General features: G+C 37.9%; 1 long non-coding RNA gene across 1 annotated transcript; it reads right to left on the bottom strand.

Annotated features, from left to right (window-relative positions):
- Nucleotides 1-297: 297 nt before the first annotated feature.
- Nucleotides 298-23228, bottom strand: LOC147997988 (uncharacterized). The gene is made up of 5 exons (XR_015647434.1): nt 23105-23228; nt 22322-22404; nt 2714-2765; nt 1485-1545; nt 298-417 (listed from the first exon to the last, which is right to left on the bottom strand). It is a non-coding gene; the product is annotated as an uncharacterized LOC147997988 (long non-coding RNA).
- Nucleotides 23229-23567: the final 339 nt, after the last annotated feature.

Here is a 23567-nt window from a genome sequence, read left to right as displayed (position 1 = left end):
TATGGCAAAAGTATATTTTTTCAGCTATATATGAGTATACTAATATTTATTATTTTGTATATTAATAAAATTTAAATTTTATTACTGCAAATTTTTCTGGCAATGTTTTAAATAAATAGATTTTAAGTGACTCAGGTGATTGTTAAATTTTCCTCGCTTTGATTGTGTTATGGATCAATACAGTGTTTATTTGATTGTGATTATCACTTTGAATATTCACGTATATCGAATATTGTCAACCTATAACTGCTTTGTACCTTTTTTTGTACATATGTAAGTGTTTTCCTGCTTGTCTACCTGTGCAACAGATGCATGCCTAGTGCCCAGGAGGTTGAAGGGGGTGTGAGATTCCGTGATGCTGAAATTACAGCCACCTGTGAGCTGTCACATGGGAGCTGGCGATTGGTCCCGGGTTCTCTGAAAGAAGAGATAATGCTATAAATCACCAAATCATTTCTTCATCTTCAGCAAACACCAGTTTTTGTAAATATAGTGCCTAAGCTGACCTGTCTTCTGTACAGACCACTGTTTTCTAAAATGTGATAATTTAATATTAACACACACAACTGCTTCTTACCTTCATGTACATATACTCACACAGACAACACATACATACACACACACACACACACACACACACACACAACTGCTTCTTTCCTTCAAGTAGACTACATTATTTTCAGGTATTTGTTTATTTATTCACTTTACATGCTGTTCACTGCCCCCCTCCAATTCACCCTTTTCTCAATCTTTCTCCCAGCTCTTTATCCTCTGAGGAGTTTCTGACCCCACAGGGTTATCCCCTCATGATACATAACCAGTCTCTGTGATGCTAATCACATCCTCTGCTACTGAGTCCGGAAAAAGCAGCCAAGATGGATAGGAGTGAGGAGGTAGAGGTCATATCCAGAAAGAGGCATAGAGCTGGGGTAAGAGAGATGCCCAAGAATCATTGGGTGTTTCCTTAGCTGAGACTCACAGCCTCAGTGATATGAACCTGAAGAGCCCTCCTCCTGTAGCCAGAGAGCAACCAAAATAGAGTGATAAAGACACTATCTTTTGACCCAAAATTTATTCTGACCACAGGAAATGCAGGGTCCGTGCATAGAGCAGAGAGTGAGGAATGGCCAACCAATGGTTAGTACAGATTGAGACGTCCCCCATGGATCAGCACCAATCCCTGACACTATTAGTGAAACTCTGCTATGCATGCAGACAGGAGGATAGCCTGACTTCCCTCTGAGACACTCCACTATGCTGTTCACTCAGACAGATGCAGAAACCCACTAGTCAAACCATGGGTGGAGCTTGGGGACTCTGATGGAAGAACAGAATGGAAAGGATTATGGCCTCTAAGGATATAGGCACTCCACAGGCTTTGTCTTCATGCAGGTATCGAAAAATTAGAATTGGGGTATTCCCAAATCATGTTTCCTATACATGGGATATGTGCTTCTTTAAAATTCATTTATTTATTTACTCACTTTATATCCCAAAATCGGTGCTCCATCTTCATGGGATGCCAACACTCATTGCTGGGGGCACCTGTAAAAAGACAAAGGGACACATTTGCTACTTATGTCCTGGGGGCTCAGGTTCAGTCCACGTTCACTCTCTGATTGGTGGTTCAATCTTTGGCAGACCCCGAGAGTCCCCTTGAGTTGACACTATTGGTCTTCCTGTGGAGTCCCTCATATCACCTAGGCCTCGATTCTTCACCAGTTTTTTTTTTTTTTCTCAAAAGACTCTCCAAGCTCCCGCTAATGTTTGGTGGTGAATATTTACACTTGTTTCTCTCAGCTGTTGGGTGGAGTCACTGAGAGAAGAGTTATGCTAGATTCTGTCTGCAAGCATGATGCTGTGTCTTTACTAGTGTCAAAGTTTGGTGCTTGCCCATGGGTTAGGTTTCAATCTGTGCTAACCATTCGTTGGACATTCCTTCCATGTCTGCTCTATCTTTGTCTCTGAAGGCCTTGTAGGCTGTATTCATTTTAGACTGAATGTTTTGTGGATGAATTTTTGTCCTTGTCACATCACTGGGAGTCATGCCTGGCTACAGAAGTGGCCAATTAAGGATCTGTATCACCATTGCTAGAGTCACCCAATAGACACCCTGGAGCCTTGCCTTTCCCAGGTCTCTGTAACTTCCTAGAGATGCTCACTCCACACTTGTGATTTCCATTCTCTTTTCCCTGCTTTCCCTATACCTAATTCTTCCAAAGTCTACTCCCTTCCCTCCCTCCCCTCCCATTCAGTTTCCTCCCTCCCTCCATCCTCCTCAATATCTATTCTGCTAAATCCATTTTAAAGTCAATATTTAGGAAAAAACACTGAGTAAGTATAGGAAGTATTTCATAAGTAATTCTGGTGGATGTTTAGGCAAGATATAAACATATTTAATTTTATAGATGTCAAAATTACTACATATATTTTTAGAAGAGACACTGTTTTATTACTTTCAACATGAAGGAAAAACATTTACGTATTCCTTTAAGTTATACAAGAGGATCTATTAAATGAGTTACAAACATCACACAACCATAAATTTTAAAGCTCCCTTTATTGGAAGTATTTACACAATGAAAAGTACAAAGGGTTAAACTCATGTGAGTGTACTATGTTTCAAATTTAAATTTAGATATACAGGTTGATGACAACAGTCATGTCAGACTCAGAGGGGATAAACACATCAGGGAGTCATCAATTATCTTACCTGTCTTCTTTCCTTTATTCCTGATGAAGACTCATCTCATTTTCAGCCCCTACTGTGAGAGATGGATGAGAAAATGTATGAGAATCTACAACCCAGAATCCATCTATAGGAAAGAAGAAAGACAACATCTCCAAATAGTACACACAGTCAAAACTTTCTTGTAGATCTTAACACTTTAAACAAAATGCAAAGAGAAAAGCCATTTCCTAGGATATTACAATATACAGGAAATGGTAGCTGTAGGAAGCATTCTCATGGGATATTAAACTTCTGCACCGAAGAACATAACTGCCTCCATGAAGGTGAAGATTTATTTCTTTGGCAAGAAAGTCAGTTTGTCTTTTGACGGTTGTGCCATCTGTCCATAAATAGAGCATCAGCCATGCTTTATGAATGTGAACAGATAAACACATACCAGTTTGACTTCTTCAAAGAATTTCAAGAAGAACCTGAAAGAGGATATATGATGCTTCAGAGATGAAATATGGGAATGTAAATTAGCCAGAATAAATATGTCGTTAAAATTTCTGCCTTTATTAATAATTTTGACTATTCCTGCTATGAATAAAAAGACGGTTATGTAATGTCTACCAATCCCCAAAGCCTGCAACATTGTGGAAAACAGTCTTCTTTCTCCCTAACTTGGTTTTTGGTCACCATACTTTTCATTGCCCATCTAAATTTTCTGTTTATCAAGTAGATCAGAGGACTAGGTGAGGGTGTCACTCTCATGTAGAAGACCAAGGAACTTTCTGTACTTGCAGGTATTTGCTCATGGGAGCATGCAAATAAATCTTTCAGTTCCAAGAACAGAATCGTGGCCGTCCAATGGGACCCACATGAAACAAAATCTTTCTTCCTGCAGTCAATGAACATTAGCACACTGGTAACAATGCAGATAACAGTATAATGGAATAATCCTGTAATAATAATAATAATAATAATAATAATAATAATAATAATAATAATAATTATAACAATAATAATAATAATAATGGTATAATCCCCTCGAGGGATCACGGAATAAGGAAAGTAAATGTTGAGATTTGTTTTTCAAGTGATATTGTATCCAGGAAAGCAATTTTCAATAGGACAGACTCCTCACACATGAAAATCACTCAACCTATCATGGCTTCACAGAGAGAGTTGAGAACCAGAGTGGTCTTTTAGGACAAGAGAAAGATTCGCCAACCTTGAAAAAGAAAAGCAATCCAGAAAGTCTGTGTGAGGAGGGTTAACTTATGCATGACTAACACACGCACACAAACACACACTCACACACACACACACACACACACACACATGCACACATACACACACAGATACAGAGATACACAAAGAGACATAGACAGTTAAACAAACAGACATACACACAGAGAGACACAGACACACACAGACAAATACACAGACACAGACACACATACACATACACAAACACACAGACACACTCATGTATGTTGTGGTTTGCCTCGAAGTTTTTTCTGAATTTGTAAAATAAAGGCAAGAGGGTGAGATTCGGGCAGAGGGAGGAGTCAGGAGCAAGAGGGGAGGAGTCAGGAGAGGGGAGGAGTCAGGTGGAGGATAAAGTAAAGAATAGAGGAGAGAGTCGTTGTGGGAGAAGGAGAAGCTGAAGACCTGGCAAATAAAAGGTGCAAGAGATGAGGGATTTGGGAGCTAGGAATAGGACAGTGTAAAATGGATCAGCCCAAACTAGACACTAGATTGTTTTTATATTAATTGAGTTGCATTTTCTTTGTACGGGCCAATTCGGGTTGGAGAGAAAATTGCAAGAAAATGGTGCCCAACATATACATTAGAACTCAATTAACCTGAGAAAAAAGTTTCCTTCCCTCTCACTCCCAGAATAGGGTTCTGATAGAGATCTAGGCAGGAGTACTGGTGGATTGGGAGTTGATTGGGTATGAGGGGTCTACCGAGAACTGCAGAGAAGCTCCCTGCCCCAAACCCTAGACAGAGAGCTATAGTCATGGGCATCATCTAGAATCAAGGAAAGGGATAGGAGAACCTAGAGCACAACTGCCTGTGAGGGAGTTTTCTGGTCGGTGCATTGAACAGGATTCCTGAGATTACCACACAAACAAGCAAAGCCAGAGACATCCGAAAGATGCTCCTCCCTGGGAACAAAGAATCGAGACGACTGTACGTGTTCTGAGGCAGACGGAGAAAAAGGTACAAAGGGTTTCGGATCAGGTACTACTTTGATGTAAGAGAGATATATAACTTTTTGCTACTTAAACATGAGAAACACAATGAATATCTTTTGGGCCTTATGGAATGATATTTTGAATGGTCTGATGGTTGTGAGTTTTGAGGAAATAGACACTTTATCATTTTCCTGTATTGCAATATTCATTCTTCTGATTTACTACATCTTCTCAAAAGACAGGGCCCTAAATAGCAAATTTCTAGTCTTAAAAAGAAATTACCAGTAATGCTAGAACAGAAATTTCTGAAATTTATAGATGACTCTGAACAACAGAGAGATAAGCATAAGTCTTGGCAACAGGAGCTAGAAGAGACACTAGAAAAGAGAATTCGATGACTCATAGATCAAATTGAACATCAGGGAGACAGAGATAGAATGTGGAAGCAAAGTCTAGAGGATAACTTAAAAAAACTAGCAAATCAAAATAAGGCAGAGGCTGCAATATCAAAATTACAACATAAAGAGAATCTAAGATTATGGAAGCAGGGCTTAGAACAGAAGATACAGGTAATTATGTAACAAAATGAACAACAGAAAGAGAAAATTAAGTCTTGGCAATGTAGACTAGAAGGAACACTAGAATTGAAGACACAAGAAATTATAGATCAGAATAAAAGACAGAAAGATGAAAATGAAAGGTTACACAGGAACAAGAAAGGATGTTAGAACAGAACATACAACAGCTCACAGGTCATACTGAACAGCAGAGAGAAAGTAATGTGGTTTGGAAGCAAGACTTGGAGAATAACTTTTAAAAATTAATCAATCAAAAGATAATGGATAGCAGATTATTAGAAATACAATATAAAGAAAAATTAAGGGTGGAAGCAAAGCCTTGAACAGAGAATTCAGGAACTCAAGGAACAGGGGGATAAACAGAAGGAGAGATATGAAACATGGATACAGACTTTAAGAGAGGAATTTAAAATTACAACTAAAGAAAAAACTCAGGTAGAGACAGAAGATAAAATTAGGGAAAGCCAACCTAAGGTTATTAGGAAACAAACTTTATTCTATCCAGTTAGTGTACAACAAATGCCTCCAGACGATGATCATCCACAGGGTTATGAAGAATTTGAATGGCAACCATGGATGTGTTAGAATTGAGGAAATTTAAGGAAAGCGTAACTAATTTTGGAATGCATTCACCATTTGTAAAACAAATCTTGATTTCTTGGGCTACTAAAAATAGAGTAATCCCCCAAGACTGGAAAGATATGGTAAGAGCAATACTAGAGCCTGCTGAAAATTTACAATGGATTTCGTGGTGGGGAGAAGAAGTGAGGGATATAGCACGACAAAATAGAGCCAGGGGCAAAGAGATTTCCACAGATCAACTGCTTGGTGAAGGCCGCTTTGCTGAAGTAGAGGTGCAGGGTGTATATGATGAAGAAACTCTGGCATGGTGTCGATTGTCAGCCTTAAAGGACTGGGACAAAGTCGCAGAATCAGGGAAAAGCCTTGAAATATTCACTCAAGTCATACAAGGTCCTAAAGAAATCTTCCCTGACTTTTTACAAAGGTTTACCTCAGCTGTGGAAAGGAGTGTATCAGATTCAGCGGCAAGAAAGGCGATAATTGAGTCTTTAGCCTTTGAAAATGCAAATACCGAATGCAGGGAAATAATCAGACCACTGAAGGCGAGGTCCATATCAATAGATGAGTGGATTAGATATACAGCTGATGTCTGATCTTGTTTTCCTGATACCACTGTGATAGGAGAATCTGCCACTGGACAGCTAGAGATGACCCAAGATTTCAAATGTTTTAATTGCGGTGAGCAGGGTCATCTCAGATATTACTGCAAAAAAAAAAAAAAAAAAAAAAACAAAACAAAACAACAACAACAAAAAAAAACACAAGTAATACCAAAAGGGGGAGTATGCCTCCAGGAATGTGTCGAAGATATGGCAATGGTGGACATTTGACTAAGGAATGTAGAGCAATAACAGACAAACGGGGCCACATCCTGACAAAAAACTCCCAGGGGGGCCTCTCGCAGGCCCCATGCCAGGCAGGGAGAGTTCGCTTCCTCAGAACAATTAAACAGCATAACTTCAAAAATAGATGTTCTGGGAACAGAGGAGTCTGAGGGAAGTCTTATGGACAATTCCAAAAGCCTCAAAGGGAGCGAATAACGAATATATTGGCAAACGTCTATAGAGGACCAAAGGCCAAAAATAAAAATACTGGTAAACAATATTGAAATTGAAGGAATGGTTGACACTGGAGCAGATGTTACCATCATCTCTCCAAAATCTTGTCCCACTAGTTGGCCACTTCACGGAGTGGATATGCAGTTTCAAGGTGGTGGCACTTTATCCCAAATAAAACAAAGCACCAGGTGGCTTAAATATATAGGACCAGAAGGTCAGGTAGGAAAACTAAGGCCATACGTGGCTGGTATAGCCATTTACTTATGGGTAAGACATCTACTACAGCAGTGGAAGACTCAAATTGATATACCCTCAGTTTCAGGGTTTGGCCCTGAAATTCATCTGGCTCCTAATAAATATTTTAAATCACTCAGGGAATGTTATCAAGGACAGTTAGAGATGGTCCAAGCTATCCATAAGCAAGATACATCAGAGGCTGACAATTTAGTGCTACCCCAAGGAGCCACTGCTGTTAAGACAACAACAGCCTTGCCACTAAGGTGGCTGACTGATCAACCCATCTGTTTTGATCAGTGGTCTATGACAAAAGAAAGACTACAGGCATTAAAACAGCTTGTCCAGGAGCAGCTGGAGGCTCAGCATATAGAGTAGTCCACCAGCCCTTGGAATTTTCCAATATTTGTCATTAAAAAAAAAAAAAGGTCTGGGAAATGGAGTGTGTTGACAGATCTCAGAACAATTAATAAGATTATTCAGCTGATATGTTCCCTGCATCCTAGGACACAACTGCCTTCTTTGTTGCCTAAGGAGTGGCCTATTATAGTGATTGACTTAAAAGGTTTTTTTTTCACTATTCCTCTACATGAAGGCAAGAAGGAATGGTTTGCTTTTTCAGTGCCTATCCTCAATAGAAGTCGCCCCATAAAAAGATATCATGGCAAGTCCTGCCACAATGAATGCTAAATAACCCTTCTCTGTGTCAATATTTTGTACAACAGCCATTGGAGATGATTCTCAATCAATTTCCCCAATCTATTATTTATCATTACATGGATGACATTTTATTGTCTGATTCAGATATAAATATCTTGGAAAGAATGTTTGATGAAGTGAAAAAAACCTTAACATGCTGGGGATTGCGAATCATCCCTGAGAAAATACAAAAAGGGGATTCTATTAATTATCTAGGATATAAAATAAGTCTACAAAGAATTAGGCCACAAAAAGTACAAATCAAAATATATCAATTAAGGACACTTAATGGTTTTCAGAAACTACTGGGAGATATTAACAGGTTGAGGCCTGTGATTGGCTTGACCACTCAAGAGTTAAGCAATTTATTTCAAACGTTACAAGGCGATAAACATTTAAATAGCCCAAGGAAACTATCAGCTGAGGCTGAGAAAGAGCTAGCTTTGGTAGAAAGGAAATTGCAGGACACACATCTAGATCGTATTGATCCAAAGATGGCCTGCATCTTAGTCATCTTACACTCTACTCATTCACCTACAAGAATTCTCATGCAGAGGGAAGATTATATCTTAGAATGGATATTTTTAGCACATAAACAGAGAAAGAAACTGACAACCTACATTGAGAATGTCTCTGAATTGATACTTAAAGGAAAATTGAGACTTCGACAATTAGTTGGAATCGATAGGCCTGAAATTGTGGTACCTTTTACTAATGCAGAAATTGCCTCTTTGTGGGTACAAAATGAACATTGGCAAAGAGCATGCATTAACTTCTTGGGAGAGATTAACCACAGATACCCTAAAAGCAAGCGACTTCAGTTCATAAAAGGAACTAACTGAATCCTCCCTCGTATAATAAAGGCAATTCCAATATCTGGAACCCCTACAATTTACACTGATGCCAGTAAGTCAGGAAAGGCAGGATATAAATCAGAAAATGCAAGCAAGATGACTGAGAGTCCCTATAAGTCAGTTCAACATTCTGAATTGTATACAATACTCATGGTGTTGTTAGATATTCAAGAGCCTCTTAATATAGTAACTGACTCTCAATATACAGACAGGATTGTTTTACACATGCTGAAATTATTCAGGATTATTCTGAATTGACATTACTATTTATTCAGGTACAACAAAAGATCAGAAATAGGAGTTACCCACTATATATAACACACATAACATCCCATACAGATCTGCCCGGCCCTCTGGCGCAAGGTAATAACGAAATTGACCAGCTACTGATAGGAAGTGTACTAGAGGCTTCAGAATTCCATAAAAACCACCATGTTAACAGCAAAGGCTTTAAGAAAGAATACTCTATCATTTGGCAACAAGCCAAGGAAATTGTGAGGCAATGACCTACTTGCTTGTTATATAATCAAACTCCATAGCCTACAGGAACTAACCCTAAGGGCTTAATGAAATTTAGCAAATGGATGTTCTCCATTTTACAGAGTTTGGTAAGTTGAAATACATACACCATACTAAAGATACATATTCAGGACTTCAATGGGCAACTGCCTTAGCGTCAGAAGAGACCGATTCTGTAATTATACATTTGTTAGAAATTATGGCTACAATGGAAATACCCATACAAATTAAAACGGACAATGTTCCAGCATATATCTCTAACAGGATTAAGCGCTTCTTTGAATATTATAATACAAAACATGTTACAGGTATACCACACAATCCTACAGGAAAGTGATTGTGGAGATATCTAATGGAAGTCTAAAGGAGATTCTTAAAAGGCAAAAAGGGGCAACAAAAACTCCCAGAGATAGGCGACATAGTGCTTTATTAATATTAAATATTTTAAATGCTGATGAAGAAAACAACACAGCTGCTGAAAGACATTTGATTGTGGAAAAGACTACTGAACTAAACCAGCCCGCTTATATTAAGGATATTCTGACATCAGAATGGAAAATGGGAAATGTGTTATGCTGGGGAAGGCTTTATGCCTATGTTTCTACAGGAGAAGAAAAGCTGTGGGTTACTTCCAAGGTGATAAAGATAAGACATGACAAGGGGAGACCTCCTGAAATCCTTGGAAACACAGAAGAAAAGGGAGAATAAGACAATCAACAAATAGGTGATATATATATATATATGTATATATATATATATATATACATATACATATATATGTATGTTTACGTCTCCATTTATGAACTGGCTGAGACTAAAATATCTATAAAGAGCCAGTAACATTTTGAGTACGAATTTCTCATAACTTGTTATTACATGCATCGTGTAAAATGGCATGTATTACAAAATTATGTTATGGATTGATTATATGATCAAACAAACCTGAAGAAAGGCAGTCACCTTTCTTTGTTGATCTTTATTAACTAAGATGTGCACCCTGCTTAATCCATGTGAATACACTTACAGAACTATATGATGCTTGTAAAGTTTTGTGTGCTGCAGGGTGAAAGAAGAGAAAGACAGCCCTGAAATGATCCACACTCTGGGATGCTAAGATTCTGGGACCTTCCAGTCCAACTTCGTGTTTGATTCTCCCTCACTTACACTGAAGCAGCTTCATTTAAAGGCTTGCTTTCAGAACTTTTCCAGAATGGCCAGCTTACTTATCTAGCCCTTCAGACTGTCATAAGCAAGATGTCAGCTAAGCATTGAACTTTATCAGCACAGAATGACTGGCAGGGAAATCCCAGCTAGATCTACTTCGATAAAGCCAACTATTCCTAATTCCCCTTGGGCCCCAGAAGGGAATTCTTTACCCCAATTCAGCTGGAAGCAGACGAGGAAGATCATCATCCCAGTTCCTTATGTTGGGGTGGATGTTTCTGGTTATTCTAAGAACAGTGGATATGTTTTCTTTAAGGGATACTATACAAATGTAGCTTTGGGCAGGGGGAATTAGAGAATTTAAGCTCAGGGATTGCTACCTTTCCTTTCCTCTTTTCTATCCTTCTTAGATTAAAAAAAAGGGGGGGGGGTGATATAGTAACACATAGAAGTTAGAGAAATTGACAAACAGGGATATATTAGCAAACTTACTCTTAAACAAAAGTTTACAGCTATATTTTACATTGATATAAATGTTTGTAATTGATACAAAGTTGAAGCTACAATCCTTTCATTGGTATAGAATCCATTTTACCCAAATGCGAGGCTTTCATTGGTATATTTTCTTATTGATTTATAATTGAGATTAATATTGCTACTTTAACATAAGCATTGTGCCTCCACTATGCATCTAAGAATACAAGTCTTAGACCCAGTCCTATAACTGCTATTATACATTATTTTTAGTTGATTAACCAGTACCAGCTAAAGACCAGATTGCAAAGTCATGGTTCTGAGACAGTTTAGATGAGTTTTGGAAATACTTCGATTTGAGAGGGAAAACAGTAGTCTATACTTAACAGTTCAGAAACGCCTATGTAGATAGGAACTCTTCAAGGGTGTGAGAAGTCCACAAAATAACCTGTTTATGGACATTTCTTCATCGAGATCATTTGACTAGAGAACTGTCTGTCCCTGACAGGACCCCTTAGACTCGAAGAAGAAATAGAACGTCAATTGAGTTGCTCAAATCGTGGTGACACAGCCACTGAGCAAATTGCTTCAATTCATCTACAGACAAAACACCATCCAGAAAAGGACAAATTATGCAGAATAGTCGACTGATAATCTCTGCGAGGCAGGGTGATCAGCCCTTCAATATCTGCATTACAAAGGTCTGTCTGATAATCCTGTGCCAGAAGGCAGAAGACTGGTGCTCCAACATATTAAGGAATAGGGGGACTTTCCAGGTGATCAGCAGTCTCTATAAATTGTCTAAGCTTGGAAGCCATGTTTTGTGCTTCCCATATTTTCAGGTAATATTAATCATTTTGGATTTCTGATGTAGTTGGAGACTGGATGTCTCATAGACAACCCAAGCGATTTAGTATTGAGAAAGATGATAAATCTGTTAGGGTGTTTTTCAGGTGGCATAGGATCTAGAACCAGGATATAGTCAGGTATAGTTTTTAGTATAGATTACATGGTTAATGAACAAAATTGATGGACTGGGTAATGAGTGTATTGTTGGTTTTATAAATTGCATAATGGTAATAATACTTAGTTCACATATGTATATAGAGAAGGTTTTTTAACTGGACAAAAAGGGGGAAATGTTGTGGTTTGCCTTGGAGTTCTCTCTGATTTTGTAAAATAAAGGCAAGAGCTCGAGATTTGGGCAGAGGGAGGAGTCGGGAGCAAGAGGGGAGGAGTCAGGAGAGCGGAAAGATACAGGAGGGGAAGGAGTCAGAAGGGAGTGGAGTCAAGGGAGGAGAAAGGAAAGAATCGAGTAGAGAGTTGTCGTGGGAGATGGAGAAGCTGGAGACCTGGCAAGTAAAAGTTGCAAGGGATGAGGGATTTGGGAGCTAGGAATAGGACAGTGAAGGGTGGATCTGCGCAATCTAGACGCTAGATTGTTTTCAGATTAATTGAGTTGCGTTTTCTTTGTACTGGCCAATTCGGGTTGGAGAGGAAATTGTAACAAACTGCAACAATTAAGTACACTGCTATTACAGTTTTTGCTTTTGTCTCTTTTATCATTTTCTGGGGACAATGATTTACAGTAGATGATCTTGTATTCTTTCCACTGCCTCCTCAATTAGATTCTGTCAGTAAAGATGTAGTAGCTGCAGTGCAGTTGTATTTGGATGTTGGTAGCTATAACTATCTGAGGTTAAATAAAAGGAGTGATTCTCAATCATCCTAATGCTACAACCCTTGCACCATCCTTGACTGGACTATGATATTTGTACTGAGTGGGAGAGGAAGTGGCTAGCACTACAGACGTTTGATGTATCAAGGTGATTGTATGTCCATAGGGTATTCTACCCTTTCACAAGATGGTGGCGGAAATGTAGAGAGTAGAAAATGCTCCTAACACTCAAGAGACTGGAAACTCCAAGAAGTTTAGAGGTCTGGTGGGGTGGGTAGGGTTTATTCACTTTGGGATGTTGAACTGTCCAAGGAATAGAACAGAAGGGGAATAAAATCTGGAGTGTAAAAATAAATAAATAAGTAAATAAATAAATAAATAAATAAGTATTTTTAAAAAAGAATATATGAAAGGAGAACTCCAAGAGGGGGAAGCAACTCTAATGTAAAGTGAATAAATCAATACATACATGCATACATACATACATACATACATACATACATACATACATACATGCATCTATTACTTATTTAGCTAGTTCGTTAAAAAAATGAATGAAAAAAGAAAAACATCATCACGTTGGAAGGGAGTGGGACTCCCAGAGTGCAAACTATCCTGAGACCACAATGGAGACCACCATTCTGCTCACATTCCTAGCCCAAGAATTACCTTCCTGGAGCCCACTGGACAAAGGAACCTATGAGCAGTCCAGGACAGGATCTGTCTGGTTTCTGCCTGTGCCAAAAGCTGACACTCTGACACAGGTCTCTATCACACACAAATCTCACTGGGAAAAAAAAAAAACAGTCTCCCGAGTGCCCACAGACAGACTTACTAGAGTCTCAAGCCACTGTCATAGACAGCAAGACAAGCTAACAGCACAGATAAAACGATGGCGAGAGGCAAGGTTAAGAAAGTAACAAGCAGAATCCAAGGACACTTGATATAATCAAAACCAAGTTCCCTCACCAGAGCAAGTCCTGGATGGGGGTCAGCAAAATTTGAAAGCAAGATTTTTATTTAAAATCACAGCTCATGGTGATATTAGAGGATTCTAAGGACCGTAAAGAAATACAGACAACACAGGAAAACAAGTAGAAGCCCATTAAAAGGAAACACAATAATTACTTAAAGAATTACAGGAAAACACAATGAAACAGGTGAAGGAAGTGGACAAAATAATCCAGGCCCTAAAAATTGAAATAGAAAGAATAAAAAGGAACAAAGGGAGACAACCCTAGAAATAGAAAACCTAGGGAAGAGATGAAGAGTCAGAAACACGAGCAATACCAAAGAATACTAAGGATTGAAGAGTAAATGTCAGGGTCAGAAGACACCGTAGAAAACATTGAAACAATCATCAAAGATAATGTGAAACACAAAAGGCTCCTAACCACAAACATCCAGTCAATCTGAGGTAAAATGACAGGATCAAACCTAAGGATAGTAAGTATAGAAGAGACGGAAGATTATCACGTTAAAGGGCCAAAAAATATATTCAGCAAAATTATGGAAGAAAACTTCCAGAGACTAAAGTAAGAAATGGCCCGTAAATACTAAAAAAATATACAGAACTCCAAATAGATTGGAGAAGAAAAGAAAGTCCTCCTCTCACATAATAGTCAAAACACCAAATACAGAAAGCAAAGAACAAATATTAAAAGCAGTAAGAGAAAGGGTAAAGCAAAATATAAAGGCAGAACTACCAGAATGGCACCGGACTTCGTGCCAGAGAAAATGAAAGCTAAAGATCCTGTACATATGTGACAAAAAACACTGAGAGAAAGCAAATGCCAAATCAATCTACTGTATTCAGCAAAACTCTCAAATAGAATAGATGGAAAAACAAAGACATTGCATGAAGAAACAAAATTTACACAATACAGTACTGCAATGGACAGTAGATGGAAAACTCGAAGACACGGTGAGAAAATAAACCGAAAACCTCAGGAAAGTAATTTCGACTAACCCAAAAGAAGATTGCCACACAAACATAACTCCAGCTCTAACAACGAAAATAATGGGAAACAACAATCATTGCTCCCTAATATCTCTCAACCTTAATGGACTCAATTCCCCAAAGAAAAAACATAGTCTAACAGCAGAAACGATATGTAAAGAGGACCCAACAATTTGCTGAATACAGGAAATATTTCTCGGTGGGAAAGACAGACACTACTTCAGAGTGAATGGATTGAAAACAACTTTCCAATGAAATGGTTCAAAGAAAGAAGTTGCAGTAGTCATTCGAAGATCAAATAATATTAACTATCAACTAAAATATATCAGTAAAAATTAGGAAGGACATTTCATATTCATCAAAGGAAAAATCCACCACCATGAAGTCTCAGTCCTCCATTTCTATGCTCCAAATGCAAGGCTTCCTATATTCATAAAAGAAACCTTACTAAAAATGAAAGAACACATTGCATCTCACACGATAATAGTAAGAGATTTCCACCACACACTCTCATCAATGGACAAATCATGGAAACAGAAACAAAGACATATAGAGAAACTAACAAAAGTCTTGCACCAGGGGCTGTGGATTTAGCTCAGTGGTAGAGCGCTTGCCTAGCATGCGCCAGGCTCTGGGTTTGGTTCCCAGCTCCGAAAAAAAGAAAGACATGAACCAAATGGATTTAACAAATATTTATAGAACATTTAATCCTAAAACAAACATACACACACACACACACACACACACACACACACACACACACACATTCTTCTTAGGATCTCATGGTAGCTTCTCCAAATTTCACCCTATATTCAGTCACAAAAGAGGCCTCAACAGATACAAGAAGATTAAAAAATCCCATGCATCTTATCAGATCACCACAGAGTAAGGTTGGCCTTAAATAATAAAAATAATTACAGAAAGCCCACACATACATGGAAGTTGAACACAATTTTGCTCAATGACAACTTGGTCACGGAAGAAATAATGAAATAAATTAAAGATTTTTTTAGCATTTAATAAAAATGATGGCACAAAATTATGGTACACAATCAAAGTAGTGCTAAGATGAAATCTAAAAGCTCTGACTGGCTCCAAAAAAAATCTGGAGAGAGCATATATTAGCAATTGGACAGCACACCTAAAATCTCTAGAACAGAACAAAAGCAAATACAATAGAAGGCAGGAAATAATCAAACTCAGGGCCGAAATCAAACAAGTAGAAACAAAAAGGACCATACAAAGAATCATCAAAAGCAAGAACTGATTTCTTTCTTTGAAAAATTCAACAAGATAGATAAACCCTTGGCCAGACTCAGCAGAGGGCACTGAGTAACAAAATCCAAAGTAACAAAATCAGAAACAAAAAGGAGACATAACCACTGATACTGAGGAAATTCAAAAAATCATCAGATCCTACTTCAAAATCCTATATTCAACAAAACTGGAAAATCTGGAGGAAATGGATAACTTTCTACACAAATACAAGTTACCAAAGTTAAATCAGGATAATTTAACCTGTGTAAACAATCCCATAACTCCTAAAGAAATAGTAGCAGTTACTAAACGTCTTCCAATTAAAAAAATGCCCAGGACCAGATGGGTTTAGTGCAGAATAGAAAAAGACTTTCATAGAACCCTAACAGCAATACTGTCTAAACTATTCCACAAAACAGACACAGAAACAGAAAGGAACACTTCCCAAATCCTTCTATATAGCCACAATTATGACTATAAATAAACCATATAAAAATTGCAACAAAGAAAGACAGCTTCTGAAAAAAGATCCCTTATGAATATTGAGGAGAAAATATTCTACAAAGTTCTCACAAACTGAGTCCAAGAACACATCAAAACAACCCTTATGGCATGATCCAGTATCTTCATCTCAAGAGTGCAAGGATGGCTAAATACATGGAAACCTAACAAAGAAATCCATTATATGAAAAAAAAAAAAACCTCAAAGAATAAAACCCCATTATCATCTCATCAAATGCTGAGAGCATTTGACAAAATTCTTCACGACATCATGTCAAAAGTCTAGGAAAGAACTGCAATTCAAGTTCTATAGCTAAACATAATAAAAGCAATATACAGCAAACATGTACCCAACATTAAACGAAATGGAAAGTGACTTGAAGCAATCCCACTAAAATCAAGTAGTAGGCAAGGCTACACAGTCTCTCCCTACTAATTCAATACACTCCTTGAAGTCCTAGCCAGAGCAATCAGACCAAAAAAGGAGGTCAGAGGGATAGAAATTGGAAATGAAGAAGTCAAAATATCACTAGTTTCAGATCACATGATAGCATAACTAAATTACTTGAAAAGTTCAACCAGACTACTACTAAGCCTGATCAACAAATTCAGCAAAATGATTTGAAATAAAATTAACTCAAACAAATCAGTAGCCTTCCTCTATCAAAGGATAAAGAGTCTGAGAAATAAGTTAGAAAAATGCCACCCTTCACCGTAGCCACAAATAATGTAAAAACCACAGTGTGACTCTGAACAAGCAAACAAAGAATCTGTGTTACAAGAATTTCAAATGTCTGAAAGAAGGAAATTTAAGAAGGTCTCAAAAAATGGAAAGATCTCCCATGCAAATGGACTTGGAGGTTTAATATTGAAAAGTGGCTACTTGCCAAAAGCAATCTCCAGATTCAATGAAATCCACATCAAAATTTGACCTCAGTTCTTAATAGAGTCAGAAAGAGCAATTTGCAAATTCATTTGAAAAAACAAATGAGGAGAGCAAAAATTATCCACAACAATAAAAGAACTCCTGGGGGAATAGCCGTTCCTGACCTCAAGTCGTAGTTCAGAGCAATGGTGATAAAAATTGTCCGATATCGGTACAAGGACAGGCAGTACGATCAATGGAAAAGTATTGAGAAACAGAAATAAACCCACACACCTTTACTCACTTGGGCTTTATCAAAGAAGTTGAATCCATCCAATGACAAAAAAAAAATAGCATTTTCAACAAATGGTTCAACTGGAAGTCAAGAATGCAAATTGAGCCATTCTTATCCCCCTGTACATAGCTCAAGTTGAAGTGGATCAAGGAACTGTATTTAAATCTTGATATACTTGAATTAATAGAAGAAAATATGGGGAAGAGGTTTGAACACGTGGGCACTGGAGAAAATTTTCTGAACAAAACACCAATGCCTTATGCTTTATGATCAAGAATCGACAAATGGGATCTCATAAAACTGCAAAGCTTCTGTAAGGCAAAGGACACTATTGTTTGGACAAAACAACAACCATCAGATTGGGAAAAGATCTTTACCTATTCTACAACATATAGAGTGCTTATATCCAAAATATACAAGGAACTCAAGAAGTTAGACCGCAGGGAGACAAATGACCATATTAAAAATAGTGTTAAACAAAGAATTCATAGCTTAGGAATGCCTTATGGCTGAGAAAAACCTAAAGAAATGTTCAACATCTTTAGTCATGAGGGAAATGCAAATCAAAACAACCCTTAGATTTCACCTCACACCAGTAAGAATGGCTAAGATCAAAAACTCAGGTGACAGCAGATGCTGGTGAGGATGTGGAGAAAGAGGAAACCTCCTCCATTGTTGGTGGGTTTGCAGAGTAGTAAAACCATTCTGGAAATCAGTCTTGAGGTTCCTCAGAAAATTGGACATTATACTACTTGAGGACCAAGCTATACCTCTCTTGGGCATGTAACCAAAAGATGCCCCAACATATAACAAAGAAACATGCTCCGCTATGTTCATAGCAGCATTATTTATAATAGTCAAGAGGTGGAAAGAAACCAGATGTCCTTCAACAGAGGAATGTATACAGAAAATGTGGTACATCTGCACAATGGAATATTATTCAGCTATCAAAAACAAGAACTTTATGACATCCATAGGCAAATGGATGGAACTCAAAAATATTATCCTGAGTGAGGTAACCCAATCACAGAAAAACACACATGGTATGCACTCATTGATAAGTGGATATTAGCCCAAATGCCTGAATTGGCCTAGATGCACAGAAGACATGAAACTCAATAAGGATGATCAAAATGTGAATACTTCACTCCTTCTTTAAAAGGGGAACAAGAATACCCTTGGCAGGGAATAGGGAGGCAAAATTTAGAACAAATGTAGAAGGAACATATATTTGGAGCCTGCCCCACATGTGTCCCAAAGATACACAGCCACCCAATTAGATAAGATGGATGAAGCAAAGAAGTGCAGGCCGACAGGAACTGGATGTTGAGCTCTCCTGAGAGACACACCAAGAGTACAGCAAATACATAGGCGAATGCCAGCAGCAAAAAACTGAACTGAGAACAGGACTGTTTAAGGAATCAGAGGAAGATCTGGAAGAGATTGAAGGAACTGGAGACCTCATATGAACACCAATGCCAACCAAACAGAGCTTCCAGGGACTAAGCCACTTCCCAAAGACTATACATGAACTGACCCTGGACTCTGACCTCATAGGTATCAATGAATAGTCTAGTAAGAGCACCAGTGGAATGGGAAGCCCTTGGTCCTGCTAAGACTGAACCCCCAGTATACGTGATAGTTGGGGGGAGTGTGGTAATGTGGGAGGATGTGGAAGGGAATACCCATATATAAGGGGAGGGTGAGGCGTTAGGGGGATGTTGGTTCAGAAACTGGGAAGGGAAATAATAATCGAAATGTAAATAAGAAAATATTCATGTTAATAAAGATTAAAAAAAAGATTTAATGCCAGTAATGAAATAGACTTGCTAGCAAGACACAGTAAGCAGGATAAGAGCAGAAACGTATTTCTTCGATGTCATTATATAGGCTTCCAATAGGAAGAATTGCCCACATTGTAGCTGGAATAAATACCTGGATTCAGGGAGTGTTTTTATATTTAAAAAATTCTTACTAGAACTAGATTTTCTCACTTTGAATGAAAGTGGAAGTCCCTCAAAGGTATGCCCATTATTTTGTGGTTTTAGATAATTCCAGTTGTAGTCAAGTAGGCAGCAAAAAAATAGCCATCACGACTCTACTTCTTGTCAACCTGAAGCAACATCATATTTCCTTATGCTGTGAATAATTTATAAATGAAAATAATATCCAGATGATAATGGTGCTTTGATAAAATAGAATGATCCTACATACAAATGGAAATGCAATATACATTTAACCAAATCATAGATATACTGATGTGATATCATCAATTCTACAATCTCAAACACGTTACATATTTAGAATCATTGGAAATGTATTCTATGGCACATTCTTTTAGTTTCTCAAATTTGAAACGAATATGAAAACCATTGGTATTGTCTTAATTGGTATTATATTGCATGATAAAGAAATTGAGGAAAGGAAACAAAAAAAATCTACTGAAAAACTTTGTTAACCAAATTACAAAAATTTAACAAAAATTGAACTTATTGATTTCAATTATTAATCATTTTTCTACAACTTGTTATTGTTATAAAGACAACCATGTGTAAATACCTTCTTCACTACCCTGTCTTATTTCTTCACCCATAAGAAGCACCTCATTAGATAACAACGTAAATTCCTGATGGATTTGCACCCTTTGTCATTCCGCATGGGTTTAGCTATTTTCTTTTTACATTGAGTATGTGGGTAAAGATTTCTCCATCTTTTCCCACATGCATCTGTCTCTGGTTTCTACCTCTTGTCTTGAAAAGTTTTATGGGAGAGCACACAACACTTTTCTAGAAAATGATAGTCAAAATGACCTCGCTGACTGCATGTTCTATACTCTTGTTAAACTGCATTCTTGTTTCCCCCTGCATCAGTCAAACCAGGATTTTTTTTTTGTATGCTTTGTATTTAAAATGAAATCTGGTAATTTGCATTAAGAGTTAGTCTATTGAAAATGTTTCCCTCCAAGTCTTGGTCATATTGAATGGTCTTTCAATTTTTACCCTACAATATTATGAAGACACAGCATCATCTATTTGAAATCCTAACCAGTTTGAGCACCTTATACATTTCATCATGGACTTTGACCCTGATGTGTGGAGATTTCTTCCAAGAGTGCAACCTGAGGCATTCAACCGGGAACCAAGCAAAGATACTCAACTCAGCGGTTGAGGCCCCTGTGATACCCTGGTCTAAATTTCCTATAGAAATTGCCAACTATTTAGTCACTTCCAGAAGCAATACTGGGTATGGCACCTTCTGTTTGAACTCATAGTGAAGGTAAATTTTTGCTGCTGGTAAAAGACATTAAAGTTCTAGTGAGATGTCACCAAATGTCCCTTTACCCAAGTGTATGAGTGTGTTGTAGCCACCATTAATTTGTCTCTTATATTCATTTATTTGTTCAATTGTTGTCTATCTCTATCCTCCTGATGATTCTGTTATTTGTCATTGTGAATTGAGAATTATGGATTAAATATAATAAGCAGCTCACTCCTTTGCCATATTATCTTTACTATTTCCTGAAGACCTATAAAGACAAGGAATTGTGTTTAGATTCTATATGTTAGAATGTTTTGTTTTGTTTTGTTTTGTTTTTTGACGTCGAATGGTTGAGTGCAGGGACATAAAACCAGTGGAAAAGAGAAGTAGTATTGCTGGGTGTCATAAGCACTCCTGGACATTCTCATTAGTTTCCTTACTTAGATGTGTCCTTAGGTGGATAATGACAGGTTCCTCTCTGGCTTGCACCTGTTTCCTTAAAATTATATCTGTGATAACTTTATAAATAACCTTCACCCAGGATATAACAGGGACCAAACAACTATCGCAAGGTTACACAGAGATTGACCTATGATTCTTGCCATCTATGTAGCAGAGGATGGGCTTGTCAGGCATCATTGGGAGGAGAGGTCCTTTGTCCTGTCAAGACTCAATATCTCATAGTAGGGGTATGTCAGGGAATGGAGGTGGGAAGGAGTGGGTGGATAGGTGTATAAGGAGCACCCTCATAGAAACAGGGGAAGAGGGATACGATAGTTGGTTCCAGAAGGTGAAATGGGGAAAGGGAGGAACAATTAACATTTAAATAAAGATACATAAATTATATCAGTTTTGCAGTAACCAAGCCTCAAGTAAAAAAACATTAAAAATTCTACACATCTATTAAGATGAGGAAGAACTAACCTATCCTCCTTCTCTTTAGGATTGGTGACTTCATGCTGTGCCTCAGCCCTGCCCAAGTACCCTTTTCTCCTCTTCTCCTGAAGTGTCTCTTGCATACCTACAGTTGATCCAACTATGCTCTTTGTGGCCTGAACACACGAATATGGCTTAAATCTGTGCAGTTCCTGCAATTATTTCCTCCAGTTAGCCTCTGATCTTTTTCATTTAGGAACAAAAGATCTGAGTAAGGAGGCCCTATCCTGAGTTATCATATGTATTTCCTTCAAGACAAGTGACCAATACTACTAGAGAACACAGAAACGTTCTTTCTCTGAGAAAACTCAGACACTCATCTCTATCTTAGAAAATGTTTGTTATGTTCATCAGCACAATGACAATAATTGCCAACAGTTACTGGCCGCCCTGTTCATATCAGAAGAGAGGGACTGAAAATTGTTGGAAAATAAAAATGTGGTTCTGCATCCATATATGGATCTCTGACTGATAACAAGAATTGTATTGAGAGTCATTTTCCATTCCTCACAACTCCCTTAGGATTCTGACCTTGACCAAGGTACTGTGGTGCTGGTCATCTATTTCCAGACTTTCTGGCTGGGCTCGATGCAGCAGCTCACAAGACAGAAAACCTGTAAAAAATAAGTGAGTTCACACATGGTACATCAGAAAAACATTCTTTTCTAGTATACTTTTTATGGACTTATCATTTAGCTACACCAATAGTCCCAGAGGCCCTGGGCATAGGCAGATGTTGAAAAGTGCTTTTGTCACTCAGTTGGCACCAGATATTTGATGTAAAATCATTAGAGAGATGTGCAGGTATGGGTGAGTCTCAGTGTTTAGTGGTAGCTTAAAATGAGTGGGAAAATAGAGATTTGACTGAGAGCCAGAGGACAAGAGACTTACCAAGGCCAATAGTGGCAATCCTAACAGTAAATCTGGAAGAAAAACATGTTTTGTGAAACAAACAAGAAAAGGGCCAGGAGACTACCAAACAACCATTGGAGAAAGACAATCATGCCTCATGCAAATAAGGTGTACATTGAAAAAATATGTCCTGTAACTTGAAGTAAAAGGTAAATTGAGTACAACAGGTAGAAGAGTAATGGGGCCCAGGCTACTACACTCCAGGAGTCTGCGGTAAAACTTAAAATTGTGGAAAAACAATTGAGTTCTTACAGGTCACTGGATTGATATTCAGTCCTCAATAATCTCCTAAGACAATTACCTGATCAGAAGATAACATTCAAAGTAGCAAAAGGAAAACTCCCTTATTGTCTCTAAAGCAGCAAACGTTCCATTAATTTTTGCAAGGGGATAATAACTCACCTGTTATTGATCATGTCAGATTGTCTCCATTTCTTCCTGTTCCCTTCTGGCATGAGATCTCTTGCATAAAATGAAAGCAACCATCATCTTTTCTAACAATGAGACACAGTTAGACTTCCAGACACTAACAAAGAAAACATTGTTTCTGTTTACCCAAAGAATATCACCTTTGTGAAAGTCCTGTTCCTTATACAAAAGATAGTTGGACTATCTTTCAGATTTGTAGTAAGAATCCTAGGTGTATTGACAGAAACTATCCTCCCAGGCCTGGTCCTAAAACAAAATCCCATAATTGTTCAACAAACCCATTCATTTGTGCTTATGCAGATTAAATAATCCACAGTCCAGATGCAAAGGGAGAGTTACAGACTATAATCCCCAGCTGACAAATGTGGGCATCCTAATATCCTTCCAGTCTCACTGGAGGATGTTGTCATTTCCTGAGAAGAAACTGGGAACATTA

This window comes from Rattus norvegicus, chromosome Y, assembly GCF_021556685.1.
Source record: "Rattus norvegicus strain SHRSP/BbbUtx chromosome Y, alternate assembly SHRSP_T2T, whole genome shotgun sequence".
NCBI classification, from domain to species: Eukaryota; Metazoa; Chordata; class Mammalia; order Rodentia; family Muridae; genus Rattus; species Rattus norvegicus.
The sequence above is the reverse complement of the archived record's forward strand: the minus strand, read 5'-3'. Positions and strand labels throughout refer to the sequence as shown.